This window comes from Micropterus dolomieu, linkage group LG09 (genome assembly GCF_021292245.1).
Source record: "Micropterus dolomieu isolate WLL.071019.BEF.003 ecotype Adirondacks linkage group LG09, ASM2129224v1, whole genome shotgun sequence".
Lineage (NCBI taxonomy): Eukaryota > Metazoa > Chordata > Actinopteri > Centrarchiformes > Centrarchidae > Micropterus > Micropterus dolomieu.
This window is the reverse complement of record NC_060158.1, coordinates 14,855,095-14,869,868: the sequence shown is the minus strand read 5'-3', so window position 1 is coordinate 14,869,868 and position 14,774 is coordinate 14,855,095. Positions and strand designations below refer to the sequence as shown.

The 14,774-nt window shown below is 41.5% G+C and overlaps 1 protein-coding gene across 1 annotated transcript in view; it reads left to right on the top strand.

Annotated features, from left to right (window-relative positions):
* pard6gb (par-6 family cell polarity regulator gamma b) overlaps positions 1-14,774 on the top strand; it is a 33,741-nt gene that overhangs the window by 12,071 nt on the left and 6,896 nt on the right. The window lies entirely within an intron of this gene.

The following is a 14,774-nucleotide window of genomic DNA, read 5'->3' as shown; positions in this document are numbered from 1 at the left end:
TGCGGCATTAAAATCAGAGTGTAGAGTCCGCTGTAGCTGAATGAATGTAACTGAAACACTCAATAAATACAGAATTCTTTAATGACAAAGAAACTGGAGTGGTTGCCCAATCTGCTTAATAAGGTGCCACTACCAAATCAATGTATCAGATCGGTGCATCTGCAATTCCTATCCTTCCATAAAGCAGCTTTTTTAGAACCACAGATCCCTGTTGTGTTCCTGTCTCAGTCTGTGTGCTGTTGTAGTTCCCGACTGCAGGGACACTGTCATTACATCAGGCCACTCTCACGCCCTTACCAAAGGGCTTCTGAGAACGCGCATGTGTGTTGTGTGTACTTTTGTCCACAATGCTCTGTCACTAGATGGGATAGTGCGGCAGATGTGTCAGCATGCCAGTGCTCAGTCATGGAAGCTGTAGGTTAAAGTTTTGACCCCACAGTATTTGATCCATGTTGACAAGGGGAAGAGCCACCTCTGTAATTGGCACGGCTCTTTATGCTAGTCAGACTTCCCAGAGCTGATTTAGTCTCCGGACACTGGATTAGAATAGATCTCTTGATTAGGATCTATAATTGAGAATTTATTAATACCGCTATGCAGCCTTTTCCCTTGTTGCTCATTTGCATTATGTGTGCCGTTCGGGTATAAACTTGCATGCCAGCCAGCGATGGGCAGAAAGCATCCTTTTCTGCATTCCAGCAGATCTATTTTGGTCATATAAAGGCACTGCCTTATTGCGTTGCCTTTAGGGTGCTTTTGTGACTCCCTTTACAGAACACCAGAGTCATTAGGAGTGAATCTGAGTTTGGTCTGTTATGCCAGTGCTTCCGCTACATCTAGTCTTTGTGCTTGTTACCAGAGAGCAGCCTCAGGCGGTACAACGAAGAAGCTGTTTGAGTGAAAGGGATCGCTATGAAACAACAGGCCTGCACAGTACCTATGGCTCCTAGAAGGAAAAGAAGACAGCATCTGTCAGTTATGACCCGTCTCTCCTTTTTCCCTCTCCCTTGTGCTTTTGTTTTCTTTGTTACATCCCCACCCTGCTATGATTTCCCTTTTTCCTGAGCTCAGTGGTGGAAGTGTGCATTTCCTGTCAGACGGCTGGTAACAAAACAGTGCAACTCGTCCCTCTGATCATCTTGGTCCACGTTCAGGAATGCTGGATTAGGTAGCTGCTCAGACTGAGCTCAGGCATGATTCAGTTGTCAAGGGCGAAGGGGGAGAAAACCACGGCAGACAGTCGGGAGTCAGCCTGACAGTAAGAAAGAGAGACAGGCGGAGGGAGGACTGGACAGGTTGGGACCACCTCCATCCTGTGGTCTGGCTGTTATGCTCATGTTGCAATCTGAGCCAGCAGAAATCGGGAGTTTTCTGGGGAAGAGGGGAAGCCCGTGCAGGCAGAGGTGGCACATTCAAATGTGATGTATCAGAACAAAAGCCCTTTTTATTAGAGCTTTTTGTAAGCTTTAGAAAGACACTTAGATGACACATCTGGGTCACATTCAGAGAACAGAAGCAAGGGGAAAATGTGCTGCCTTTTGAAAATGCCTCATCTCAGGCAAGTGAGGTGTTTAAGGCCTCGTCAGTGTCGGAAATTCTTCCCGCTGTGTGTGTCACCATGCATCTCCACGCCATACCAAATAAATCCCTGTTTCTACAGGGAAAGGTTTCTGTGTCATAAAACCTTTTTAGGTAGTGTGTGTGGGCTTCTCAATAAAACCTGTGTGTGGCCTTTTCTCTGCGTGTCTTCAGACAATGCCAGCCATAGTTAATGTGTGTTGGAGACGCCTGGTGCCTGCCAGGAGCAGGACAGAGCAGCAACAGCCATGTCCGATGGGGAGCTGCCTCTCTTTGTGCCTATAACTGCAAACCAGCTTGGAAGATGCTGTAAATCACGTCAGCCGGCACAAAAAGGGACAAACATGTGCATGAGTGCGCAAAAACACAAATCTACACCCATACGATAAACATGCAGACCGAGACGAGCCTGCACTCGCATCTAATTTGTACTTGTATTATGTGTTTGTGAGCGAGTTATTTTAGGATTAAAGCGTTTTGCTTTTAGTGTAACAAAGTCTTGCAGAAGATGCACACGTTATTGCTTTCAGACTACCACGTGCACATGTTCATGCGCATCACAAATTGCAGCTGACAAACATAGTCCTCCCTTTTCTCTGTTGTTGAGGCGTAGGAGGGGAGGTCCTGTGTTTTAATTAAACTTGTAAGGGCTGTTGTGTTTGGCAAAACTATATTGGTGTTTGTGTTTCCTAAGTCCCTGCTTTCATTTTGGTTTACGACCCCACTTTGAACTGTGTCCCAGCTCCCCCACAATGGAGTTTCTAGACATTGTGGCACAGAAGTGTCTGTGGCAGGGCACTCCTCCTATCATCCATTGGTCACTTTTGATGAGCATTTCATGGATTGATTTTCACTTTTTTCAAACCCAGAGTCAACAGTGTTCCTGTTTTTGGGTTTGTGTGATCATGAATCATCAAAATTAAATAGAAATAGAAAATTCATCCTCCTCCTAACAAACAAAATTTTCAGCAACTCGGTGGCTGAGCTGAAATTGACCTCATCCTGCATCTAAAAAAGTCCAGGCTGATAGATATAACCGGTCCTTCAGGGACAAACAAACAACTTCCTAAGCCACCACCAAGGCCACTCCTCAGCAGCATGAACCTTCAAAAGAGAGAAAACAAGCTTGAAATACTTCCGTGACTTATTTCTTTCCCTTGGTTTATGGCTTGAAAGTGGAATGAGATCCTGTCACATGTTACTTGAATTTCCAACTATTTGTGGGTTTTTGTTCATTGTTTAAGTGGTTGTTTTGTTTGTCGTCGTAGTAGTAATAATAATGATGATGATGATGAGGGGCATGGTCTTAACTTGATAGAATAAACCAGTAATTCTAACACAACTGTTGATCTACACAATGTAATAGGATTTTACTTTATTTATTAGCTATTTTATGGAATATTACATTAATGGTAATTTATTCAATGAATCTAAACAGAAAAATCAATTCTAAAACACTACTTTAAAAAGAGCTTTTTGGACCATATTTGTTGTATGATTTGTAAATAATCATTTATTACTGACAAGTCAACTGCTTCATCATATAACATCAACGTCATCAAATTGACATTTTGGGGAAAACTTTATTTATATGTTTCTGGCCACTGTCATATTTGTCCATTTAGTATAAGGCTACAGCCAGTAGCCCCTTAGCTTAGCATAAAAACTTTAAAACAGGTCAACGGCTAGCTTGAATTGGTTTTTGTACACATTAAACAAATGAGATATAACATGTTAATTAGTGAGCTTAGTAGCTGGTAGGTGGCCTGCAGACAGAGGCAGGCTAGCTGTTTACTCCCTGTTTCAAGTCCTCATGCTAAGCTAACCATTCCCTGACCCTACATCTACTGTATAGACATGAGAGCAGTATCAACGTCTGATCAAACGCTCAGCCAGAAAGCATATAAGCATATTTCGTAAAATGTTTAACTATTTCTTGAAATACAAACACCTTATTTTATTTATTTATTTATTTTTGCGTCTCCAGTAATTCTTGGCCCTTTTTTGTATGGTGGTAAATTTGACTAATTTTCAGATAACAGACCATCCAATATCTCAACTTCAACATCATGTTTGGCTACAGTCCCCCAATAGAAATGATTTTCTGAACCAACATTTTGCATTGAGAAACCAATCGCAGAAGAAGCAGAGAAACCAGTTTTATCATAGTCATCCTAATAAAGTTTAATGTTCTCTTACATCTATGTCTGCTCAAATGCTGTTGGAGCAGCTTAACCTAATTCTGCAAAATGCAATGTTTCTTGACAGAGTTTGGAGTTCAACAAACCCATTTAATCAGAAAAGATCTACTGTAATGCATTAAACATCACAGAAAAATGGTATATAACAATTTTCGGATGGATATTCCTACATAAAAGGACGAGACAATACTGAGTTTGCAGTGGAAAATTCCCAGGCCAAGTTTAGAACCAAGCCATGAGCGAAGTGAGGGAAGAGGGTGAAGATTTGGGGTTAGGGAGAGCGGGGAATGTGGACGCTGGGTGGATGTTAGTGGGTTTTTGAGGGAGGAGTTGCTGGTTTGTGCAGAGACAGCTTGCTGTGAGACTGCTCACTGCAGTTCCTCCTTAATTACAGCTCTACTGGAGGACAAGGCCAGGCATGCTATGTGTGTAACAGAAAAATTCACACATGCATATGTAGTCGACACAAGTGCAAGCTTGAGCAAAGGATTTGTGTCCTTTTGAGCAAATCCTAGTTTAACTCACATTATCAAAGCACTGTTTAAACACAGTGGGATCGTACATATCTTATCAGTCTGGTTATCTATCGATCACAGATTTTCCACCATATGAAGTATTTTTGATCTGTGCAAGGGGGACTATCTCCACCTGGGATACAGTTTGAAATCTTTAAGCAGCTCTAATCTTTTGATCAACAGAACTACATCTACTTCCACTCTACGCATGAGAGATGACCTATAGGTTTCTGACCTAAAGCAAGTTGAGAAGTGCTTGGTAGCTAGCACAACATCAACCTTACATTGCTTCTGCAAAGGGTTATTTTGGGAGTCCATAATTACAAAGGAGGGACTGACTTTGGGTCTCAACAGTTCACCCGCAGCAAGCACACTCACCACTGGCAAGGTTAGCTTCAGAGCCACCCAGCTTTACTGTAGGTTAACGGTGCCTTGGCCACAAACAGGTTTGTGCTCTAGCCTAAGGTTTAGTTAACAAACAAATACAGTATCTTACAAAAGTGAGTACACCCCTCACATTTTTGTAAATATTTGATATCTTTATGTGACAACACTGAAGAAATTACACTTTGATGTGTTATTTTGAGGGGAGAGCAAATTTACATTGTTATACAAACTGTACACTTACTACTTTACATTGTAGCACACAGCCGTTAATCTCTAAACTGCTGGCAACAAAAGTGAGTACACCCCTAAGTGAAAATGTCCAAATTGGGCCCAAAGTGTCATCATTTTGTGTGACCACCATTATTTTCCAGCACTGCCATAACACTCTTGGGCATGGAGTTCACCACAGGTTGCCACTGGAGTCCTCCTTCATGACGACATCACGGAGCTGGTGGATGTTAAGCGCTCCTCCACCTTCCGTTTGAGGATGCCCCACAGATGCTCAATAGGGCTTAGGTCTGGAGACATGCTTGGCCAGTCCATCACCTTTTACCCTCAGCTTCTTTAGCAAAGCAGTGGTCGTTTTGGAGGTGTGTTTGGGGTCGTTATCATGTTGGAATACTGCCCTGTGGCCCAGTCTCCAAGGGGAGGGGATCATGCTCTGCTTCAGTATGTCACAGTACATCTTGGCATTCATGATTCCCTCAATGAGCTGTAGCTCCCCAGTGCCGCCAGCACTCAGCACGCAGCCCCAGACCATGACACTCCCACCGCCATGCTTGACTGTCGGCAAGACACACTTGTTTTTGTACTCCTCACCTGGTTGCTGCCACACACACTTGACACCATCTGAACCAAATAAGTTTATCTTGGTCTCATCAGACCACAGGACATGGTTCCAGTAATTCATGTCCTTAGTCTGCTTGTCTTCAGCTTGTTTGCGGGCTTTCTAGTGCATTATCTTTAGAAGAGACTTCCTTCTGGGACGACAGCCATGTAGACCAAATTGATGCAGTGTGCGGCATGTGGTCTGAGCACTGACAGGCTGACCCCCGACCCCTTCAACCTCTGCAGCAATGCTGGCAGCACTCATACATCTGTTTCCCAAAGACAACCTCTGGATATGATGCTGAGCATGTGCACTCAACTTCTTTGGTCGACCATGGCGAGGCCTGTTCTGAGTGGAACCTGTCCTGTTGAACCGCTGCGTGGTCTTGGCCACTTTGCTGCAGCTCAGTTTCAGGGTCTTCTTATATCCTAGGCCATCTTTATGTAGAGCAACAATTCTTTTCTTTCAGATCCTCAGAGTTCTTTGCCATAAGGTGCCATGTTGAACTTCCAGTGGCCAGTATGAGGGAGTGTGAGAGTGATAACACCAAATGTAACCCACCTGCTCCCCATTCACACCTGAGACCTTGTAACACTAACAAGTCACACGACACCAGTGAGGGCAAACTGCTAATTGGGACTAATTTGAACATTTTCATTTAGGGGTCATTAGGGGTACTCACTTTTGTTGGCTGCGGCTTAGACATTAATGGCTGTGTCATGTGTTAGTTTGAGGGGACAGCATATTTATACAGTTATACAACCTGTAGACTCACTACTTTGTGAAATGTCACTTATCTCACACACACACACTCACACTCTCCTTGTCCCTTGAAACCAGACTGATGTGCAAGACGACGCTGCATGTGATGTCATTTATTTCCGCCATTTCATGACCCTAGTTAGAAGTTCAGTCTCTGAGGCAAAAAGCAGCCAGAAAAAATCCATATAACATGAAAGCCTGTGCAAACATGGCTGTATGGAGTGTGTGCAAGTGCACTGTTACGAACCCTTGTGTCATTTTGCATGTGTGGACACTAGTGTCTGTCTAAGTCAAGGTCCATGTTTTATTATTTTTATACGTTTCTTCATATCTGATCCCTAAATTTGGGGAGACTCATATTTATGCGCAAACTACATGTGTGTAACATTCACAAACATGATTACATGAAATGCTGGATGTTGAAGCTCTTTCAGACTGTCTTTCTTTTAGCATGATAAAAGCGTGTTTGTGTCGGTCAGTAGATGTTTAAAGTGTTTTTTTTGTTGTTGTTTTTTTTGTTGTTGTTTTAATAGTCTGTTCCGGTCTGCTGAGAGGGAGTTGACTGTTTCTTTAGGATTGTTTACTTTTCTGGTATCCCCTTGTGGCCAAGCCACACTGACTAAATAAGAAGCCATTTTGTTGTTGTTTAAGGAAGACAAGGGGGGTTGTGTGTGTTATTTATAATTTATTCTGTTATTTGCAATACATTTTTTGTCTTTTTTTTTTTTTTTTCCCAGTATATTTTACTAGTTTATGCTTATGCTTTATGGCATTATTCATTTTGTGTGGACTTGCACACAAGTGCGTGTGTACATATATAGGTCATGAGGCTAAAACAATGAGACAAGCTGCCATCCCCATCACCAGTGTGACAATTGTTCAGCCACAATGTGCACTGGAGTGATTTGATTGGCTAGAAAGGAGCCAGAAGTATTTATGATTGGCTATCACAAATCACCAGAGCTGGCAATGAGCTTGACAGTAGTCATTGCAAACATAATTTAACAAAGTAAATCTCTACGAGGATCTGAAGCACACATCTTATCTATGGTTTGTCCATGGTGTAATTGAGTTTCTGCAAAGACTGTTCAGTCACTGGATATTTGGTTGTAATGTTTTGCTTTGTTTTACTCTACCTAGTCAATCAGTTGAATAATTGAAAACAACACTTTTTTGCAGCTGCATTTTTTTTCTGATACTCTTGATTAATACAATAGTTTTATATACAGTATGCAAGAGTTATGCATCTTTAATGTTTCTCAAAATAGGTGTTGGAGTGAAAAAAGTGAGTAGAACCCCCCCTGTTGCATACCTTTTTAGACATAGTCACTTAAAGTTCAGTTGTCTGGTTTACTGTTTTTCAGTGAGCCCAGTTTGAAGCGTTTGCAGCATTTGTGCATTCAGTATGAAAACATGAACCTTTAAAAAAAATAAATAAATAAATAAAAAACCTAAAGCCTAGTTTTACAGCAAAATATGCTATATTGACTCCTGAACCCACTCACAGATGTCTGGCAGGAATAGACACACGATGAGAAGATGCGGCCCCTTCTCCCATCCAACTCCCCCCTTCTCCAGGCATGTGGGCCACGAGTTGGTGGTTGAATCAGGCCAACTCAGCAGTTCAGGATGGGAGAGGAAGGAAAAGAATGGAGGAGGGGAGGAATGAGCCCTGACTCCTATCCTGATATGAATTGTGTCCTAGAGACTCCCTGAAACAATGGGCACTGACAGCTCATGTGGAAATACTCCCACAGACAGTTTTGATCGTGTGTGTGTGTATGCGTGTGTGTGTGAGAGAGAGAGAGAGAGAGAGAGGGGGAGAGAGAGAGATAAGAGAACATAGTGATTTGGCTGCAGAGACTAGATGAAGTACAAACCACAAATTGAGTCAGTGGAGCAAAGCAGGAGCAGGAAGAACCAAGGGGATGTGTCACCACTCACAGGAAGTCTTCTTTTATGCTGCGTGGTTGTGCAAGAGAGGGTGTTGGTGCTTCAGGTGCAGGGGAGGATGGGACTGAGGCTTGTCCAAGCTTGCAGAGGATTTGTCCAATCGCACCCAGATAATGGGTGCCCTCATCTGGCAGCCAGGAAGGGGCTCTTCACTGACTCTTGTTAATGACTGAATAGAGGTCAGCAAGGGGCTTGAGTTTATGGCAGTGTCCAGCACATACCAGAGAAAGTCTCATGCTGAATCCCCTTAAGAATGGTGATGTCCAACTGGATCAACAACATACGTGGACAAGCAGCCAAAACTATCATATTGATTGGTTGAAAAACAAGGCACACTTGACTGCCAAAGCTTCTCAATAGACAAGGTGTGTGTGTGTGTGTGTGTGTGTGTGTGTGACTGTGCATTTGTCTGCTTGGATAAGGATATAAAATTATCTATTCAGATAACATTTTCTCTGGCCACTTATGAATCGAGTTGTAACGTGATGTGGACTGTTTTTCTTGCCCACAGTGTGAATGAGATGAATGTCTCTAGAGGCAGCTTCATAACAAAGGATCACTTTTCGTGTAGGTTGATCTAAGACATTATCAGCAAGGCGTCCACTGTGAGACAGCTATCTTGCCCTTTCTCAGTCTTTCTGTTTTCCCTTAAGCCAGTAATTTACCAGGACCCAAATCAAAATCGGCTCCGAGGCCATGTGCTGGGTTGTCACTCTTTCCACCTGTTTACAGAAGGAAATTTTCAAGTCTGCATGTGAGTTTCCTTGCACAATTGTCTCATTTCCTTACCTGTCTGCTTGACCGTAATCCTCCCAGTCTGCTTGTTGTCTGTCACCTGCAGCCGATAAAGATTAGAAAGTGACTTAAGATCTGATCTGTGCCAAAAGGTTGAGGTTACAAATTAGGACAGTAGTAGAGGTCTTCCTGAGTTCACTTGTGGTTTTGAGGAACTGAGATCCAATCCACTTATACCAAATTTAATCAGGTCGGGTCTCGTTATATTGCTGCAGGTTTTGGGTCTGTGTGTAATATGTCTAATACCAGAGTGGATCTGAATAGATCAGAGCGTAATCAGTGTCAGCTTGGATCACGTGGTATGTAATAATCTCAGCAGGAGAAAATATTTCAGGAGGTCAGTAAGGCTACATTAAAAATAACACTAAGCAATCACCCTAAATGACAGTTCATTGTTGGAATTTAATTCACAGATATTAATGATGGTTAGAAAATTGCCGTATTCTGGTTTAGAAGGTGAAATCTTTTGCGAATTTAATCTTTGAAGCATATTAGCAAATTCTTTTTGGAATTAGTTAGTTTCTGTGACATTTGTTTTTAGGACATTATCATATAGATTGTTGCTGGTTGATCTTGTCTGTCTAAGTGGGTTAACTGCATTTTGCATTGAGTCTTAATTATTCTCAGCTCTGTTCAGATAGTTTGCTTGTGCTTGGGTAGCCTTTAGAAAAGGTCACGTTTTTTAAAAAAAACATGCATGTTGGGTTCAGGTTACGTTTTCCACAGGACTGGTTAGACAGCAGTTTGGATGGATGGTTGATGGACACAAAACATGCAGACCAGAAAACCCCAAAAGTAAACCGATGTGTCCTTTTAAAGTTTATTACTTATGATATTGCCAAAAGTCTAGCAAGTGCAACAACACAATACATAGCAATATAACTTAATAGTCCAACAGAAAGAATGCCAGCTCGGCGTCTGTCATACTTTTTATCTTGCCAACGTCCGGCAGCCTCTTGCTTGGTCACTCTCTTTTTCTCTTCCTGGCATCCTCCGTCAACGTTGTCTTCGGTCTCCTGGCAGCCTCTGTCATGATATGCTGAATACCAAGCTAGCTTCTTCCAAAGAATTTACATTATATGTTATACTTTTTGCTTCTTCTTATAGCTAGCTTGCTGAATAGTTTTGTTGGTGTGATGTGGTGCTATAAAGCATTAAGTTGTCCTCACGATAGATTTTCCGTCCTGGAGTGGCAATTGCAGAGAAATCAGTGTACCATCAAAATGATATTGAAGCTGTTCATTTAAAATAAAAGCACTAAATAATTAAGTTAAATACACATACCAAGGTATACAGTATGTTATTGCAAGTCTCAGTGGTTTAATTCAATTAAGTTGGTTTATACAGTATAGTTAATGTTATAGTTCACCTACTCCTCTGCAGCAACCACTGCATTGACTTTGACTTTATGTGGGTTTACTCGAAAATAACATGACTCAACAGTAACATTGGACAGGTTTATTAATTTTCAGTTAAACTATCTCAACAAGCTGTTGCAAATGAGCCATATTCCCCTTTTCCCACTCCTGAAGTGAGCCCAATATTCACACAGGACTCCTAAAGGTTGTTCTCTTCATTAAGCAATGTGAAGCAAATCCAATTGAAAGCTAATCATTTTTTAGCCTTGGGCTCATTAAACATTATTTAGTGGTCCAAGAGGCTGGAGTCTGCTAAACTTGGTTTTGGTTTGAGTGTGGGAGAGGAATTGAGTTTATACAGCAATCGTTACGTCAGTCATAGTATCTCTTTAAATCTCTTGTGGTAGAGTATTGGCTGTGTATAAGAGATATAGACAGACAGATTGGATATTGGGGAAACATTATCCCATCTTTTCTCTTAGACAACAGAATTACTCTAAACTATCTGTCCCTCTCTCTCACACATACACACTCCACTTAATCATGCATGTGGACTCTCACAAACAGAAGGCCAGACAGGTGGCAAGGACACAAATCCAAGTCTGCTGCTGTGACTTGTGTCACCAGAGCACTGCTGGAATCTATTTCCCCTCATAAGTTCTTTGCCAAAAAGCCTGTAAAATATATTATTTGTCACATGGTTGCAGGACTTGCACTTGAGTCTGACTCGTCATTGTTCTCTTTTGAAATGAATAATCTGTCCACTGCTTATAGCTCAGTATATGTTTTTTTTTGTTTAAGTAACAGCTTGAAAGATTTCCATTGACTTTGTATTCCACAGTGACATGTATTTATATCTTCACGTGGGTAGTAAGCAGAGAAGGCAGCCCGGGTACCTGTGGACCAGATGGCAGTGGAGACTTTGCGGCGCTTAAATCAGCAGCATGTGTTTTCTTGGTTGGAAACATGCATATGATCAGCAGAGAGGCAGCTGGATTAATACCAGAAGCAGTAGTTAGTTATATTCAAGAGAAAGAAGGAGGGAGGAAGGAGAAGAAGGTTAGTGAAGCCTCAATAGCACACTTTTTTTTTTTTTTTCTTATTTTATTTTTTTTTTTCCCTGAAGGAGGTATTGGAGATCGTACCTTTTTTGAAAGTAACTTGGAGGAATGCAAGACCTGTCTACTCAATCGCTCTCTACCTCCCTCTTTGATGTTCCTCCCTCCCCTTCCCTGCTATATGTCAGCCCCCTGCACACACATACACAAACACAGGTTAATCTCCTTAAGTACGCGCACACACTCTCCCACCCCCTTCTCTTGGTCTTAACCTTTGTTCCCCTTGTGACTTGGCCCAACATCTGCGTACGTATTAATAAAGTTAGAGTGTGTGTGTGTGTGTGTGTGTTTGTGTGTGATTTGGTGAGTGATACCTGCAGTGAATCTTAAACCTGTGACTCCCTCCCCACCCCACCACACAGGCCAGGCCAGAATGGAGCAGACAAGGCAGCTCCATTTAACTTGTCCCAGATGTGCAGCCTGGCCCCTGTGTGCCACGGTAACTGCTAGTGAAATGAGTGGAGAAATGGAGGGGGGTGCGTGCAAAGTGCTACCCAGCACATGTATGCAAGCAAAACTTCTAGTCTGGTTTCATCAGGAGCAAAAACTCCTGTTTACCTTTTTCACCTTATTTTCTGGCAGACCTGATTCTTGTTTGATTGTTCTTCTTTCTTTTTTTCCCCTTCCTTCTTTTATCTACGGGAAGCATGAAGCAATACAAATGCACACTCTTTGAAGTGTAATAAGTTAACATGACAGTCCAGACTCGAGGCACTTTTGGTCTGTTTCTTTAACTAGCAAGTTAATGGAGTTTACTTAAAGGTGATTGCAGTCATTCTTGTGTGTATGTACGCACTAGTGTGTGTGCATACTCTCCTGTATGCAGTGGTGGAAGAGGTGTAGAAATCCTATAGGTTGAAGTAGTAATACGACAATGTAAAAATACTCTATTACAGGTGAAAGTTCTGCATTCAAAAATGTATTTAAATAAAACAAAGTAAGGATAATCACCTATTTTATATGACTTTAACAAGTTTAATCTATAACAATGAATCATATTTTATAAACTGATGTTTTGTATGTAAACTTTATACTTTGTAAGGTAATTAGTTCACAGCTGTCAATAGCTGTCAGAATATTTACTCAGGGACTTGCTTGAGTACAACTTTACATTTATCTCAGTTACTTTCATTCTTTTCTAAGCACCTAGCATAACACAGCATGCACAAGATCACAGAAACTTCCAGTAAGTTCCTAACCAAACCTTCAGTGCAGCTGTCGATTATAACCATGTAGGTTTATCAAGCTTCTCCAAATTTCCACCCAGGCCAGGCCTCAACCACCCCTGCAAGAATGTGAAATATGTTTGCATGTTTAAAAAAAGTCTTCTTATTCTGTCTGGATTCTTTTTTTCCATGTTAGTGTTAGCTGAACGTCTTGGCAGCAGCCAACCCCAAAACACACAGATAGACTTCCCGGCCCTCTCCAATGAGGAAGAGACAAGATTGTTTTGGTTAATTCCTTACATTTATGGGTATGTAGTAGTAGTAGTAGTAGTAGTAGTAGTAGTAGTAGTAGTAGAGTATTTACATGAGAGATGAATGTGGAAATTTGCTTTACAGCTAATTTCGCTGTATTTGGATGCGTTGTATGAAATCACTGGAGAGTCATGAAAAACAGCTCTTTCTGGCCCCCACGCTGTGAGGAGAAAGCAATTCAAAGCCCTCTCCATTTCATTCAGTCATGTCTTTTTTAATGCAAACACGACAGAAAATGCAAATGTGACTAAAGGAAAATGTTTCAGCGGATGTTACTGTACTGCATTGTACCGGGCTGTCTTGTTTTGTCCTGCATTGCTGTGCTCTGTCATGTGCTGTTTCATCCCGTTCTGCTTTATGCCATTTTCCTGGTGGGTTTGAAAGTGAGGAGCTTCCAGCTGTGTGAGCATGTGCGTGTCTGTCTGTCTGTCTGTCTATCTGTGGGGCCCAGGAATGAAGCCCACTGCCACAGCATCCAGTGACCTAATGCAAAAGGCAGCAGGGTCCAGCACTATTCACTATTCTCTCTGTGTGCCTCGTCTCGTCTCTCTGCAGTGATTATAGTCTCTCCTGTCACTAAGCACTTTGTCACGCTTGGCCAAAAACGATGATGGGGGCTGGGGGGGTGTTGGAATGTCCCTTGCATAGATGGACTGTAGCTGGATACGCTATTAACAGAGCAACAGGCTGTTACCAACTGTCGTTTTAGCATATAGTAGTAAACTAATGAATATACTGTATGTCATGGCTGTCCTGTGAAAACTGTCTCCAAAATGTAAACTTTTCATAAGCTAAGCAAAACACGTTTGTGACAATGCATTTTCTTTAAATGTGTTTTTAAGTAGTTTATTAAGCTTAAGAAGTAGGAAAATCATCTCAAACTATAAAGGAAGTCTTAAGACTTTATAAGGAATAGTCGGACATTTTGGGACATTTCCCATTTTTGCTTAGCACAAAGAATGGAAACGGGGAAAGAGCTAGCTAGGCTCTGTCCATAGGTAACAAAGTAGGCCAACCAGCAACTCTGAAGCTGAAAGATTTACTCATTTCAAGTCTTTATGTTATGTTAAGCTAAGCTAACTTGGTGCTCGCTGTAAATATGTACCATACAGATTCTCTGCATAAAGGCTAATATACGAATTTGCCAAAATGTCACTGTTCCATCAGAAACATTCTAAATCCCCAAATTTGTAGATAATTGATATTAATTGGACATCTAAAATATTGTACTCTGTACTCAAGATGCTAAATCTAGTATGTAGCATTGGAATCTCAGTACCCAACTGTAATGTGTTCTTTCCATGGTCTGGTGTTGGCACAGTTGTTGGCTATAATGCTTCTTTTTAAAATCAGAAATGATTAAAAGCCAGTCTTCTTATAAACAATATAGCTATTGAATAGTAATGAAACAAACTACATATTCTTTTGTGAAATTTTCTTACAGCTGCTTTGACAGAGCTGCTGATTGGAGCTTTTTATAAAGATGGACAGTGTGTTGCTCCATTTACTGCCCACAAAGAAAGCACAAAGATTTCCATTCATACAGACAAACATGTTAATGTGTGGTGACATGCAGGCACTGTGCATTCACACATGCTAACACTGTACACACAACCCTGAGAAATCATGAAAAATTATTATAAATTCTGGCTCTGGTTCCAGCGGCATATTGTGTTTTTCTGAGCTTTCTAACTTTCTCTTTGCCAACACATGTATACCAAAAGAACTTTCACAAAGCCCTGTGTGAAATATCACACATGAAGCCAGCCAAAAACACCTCTTCGAACATTATTAGTCTGA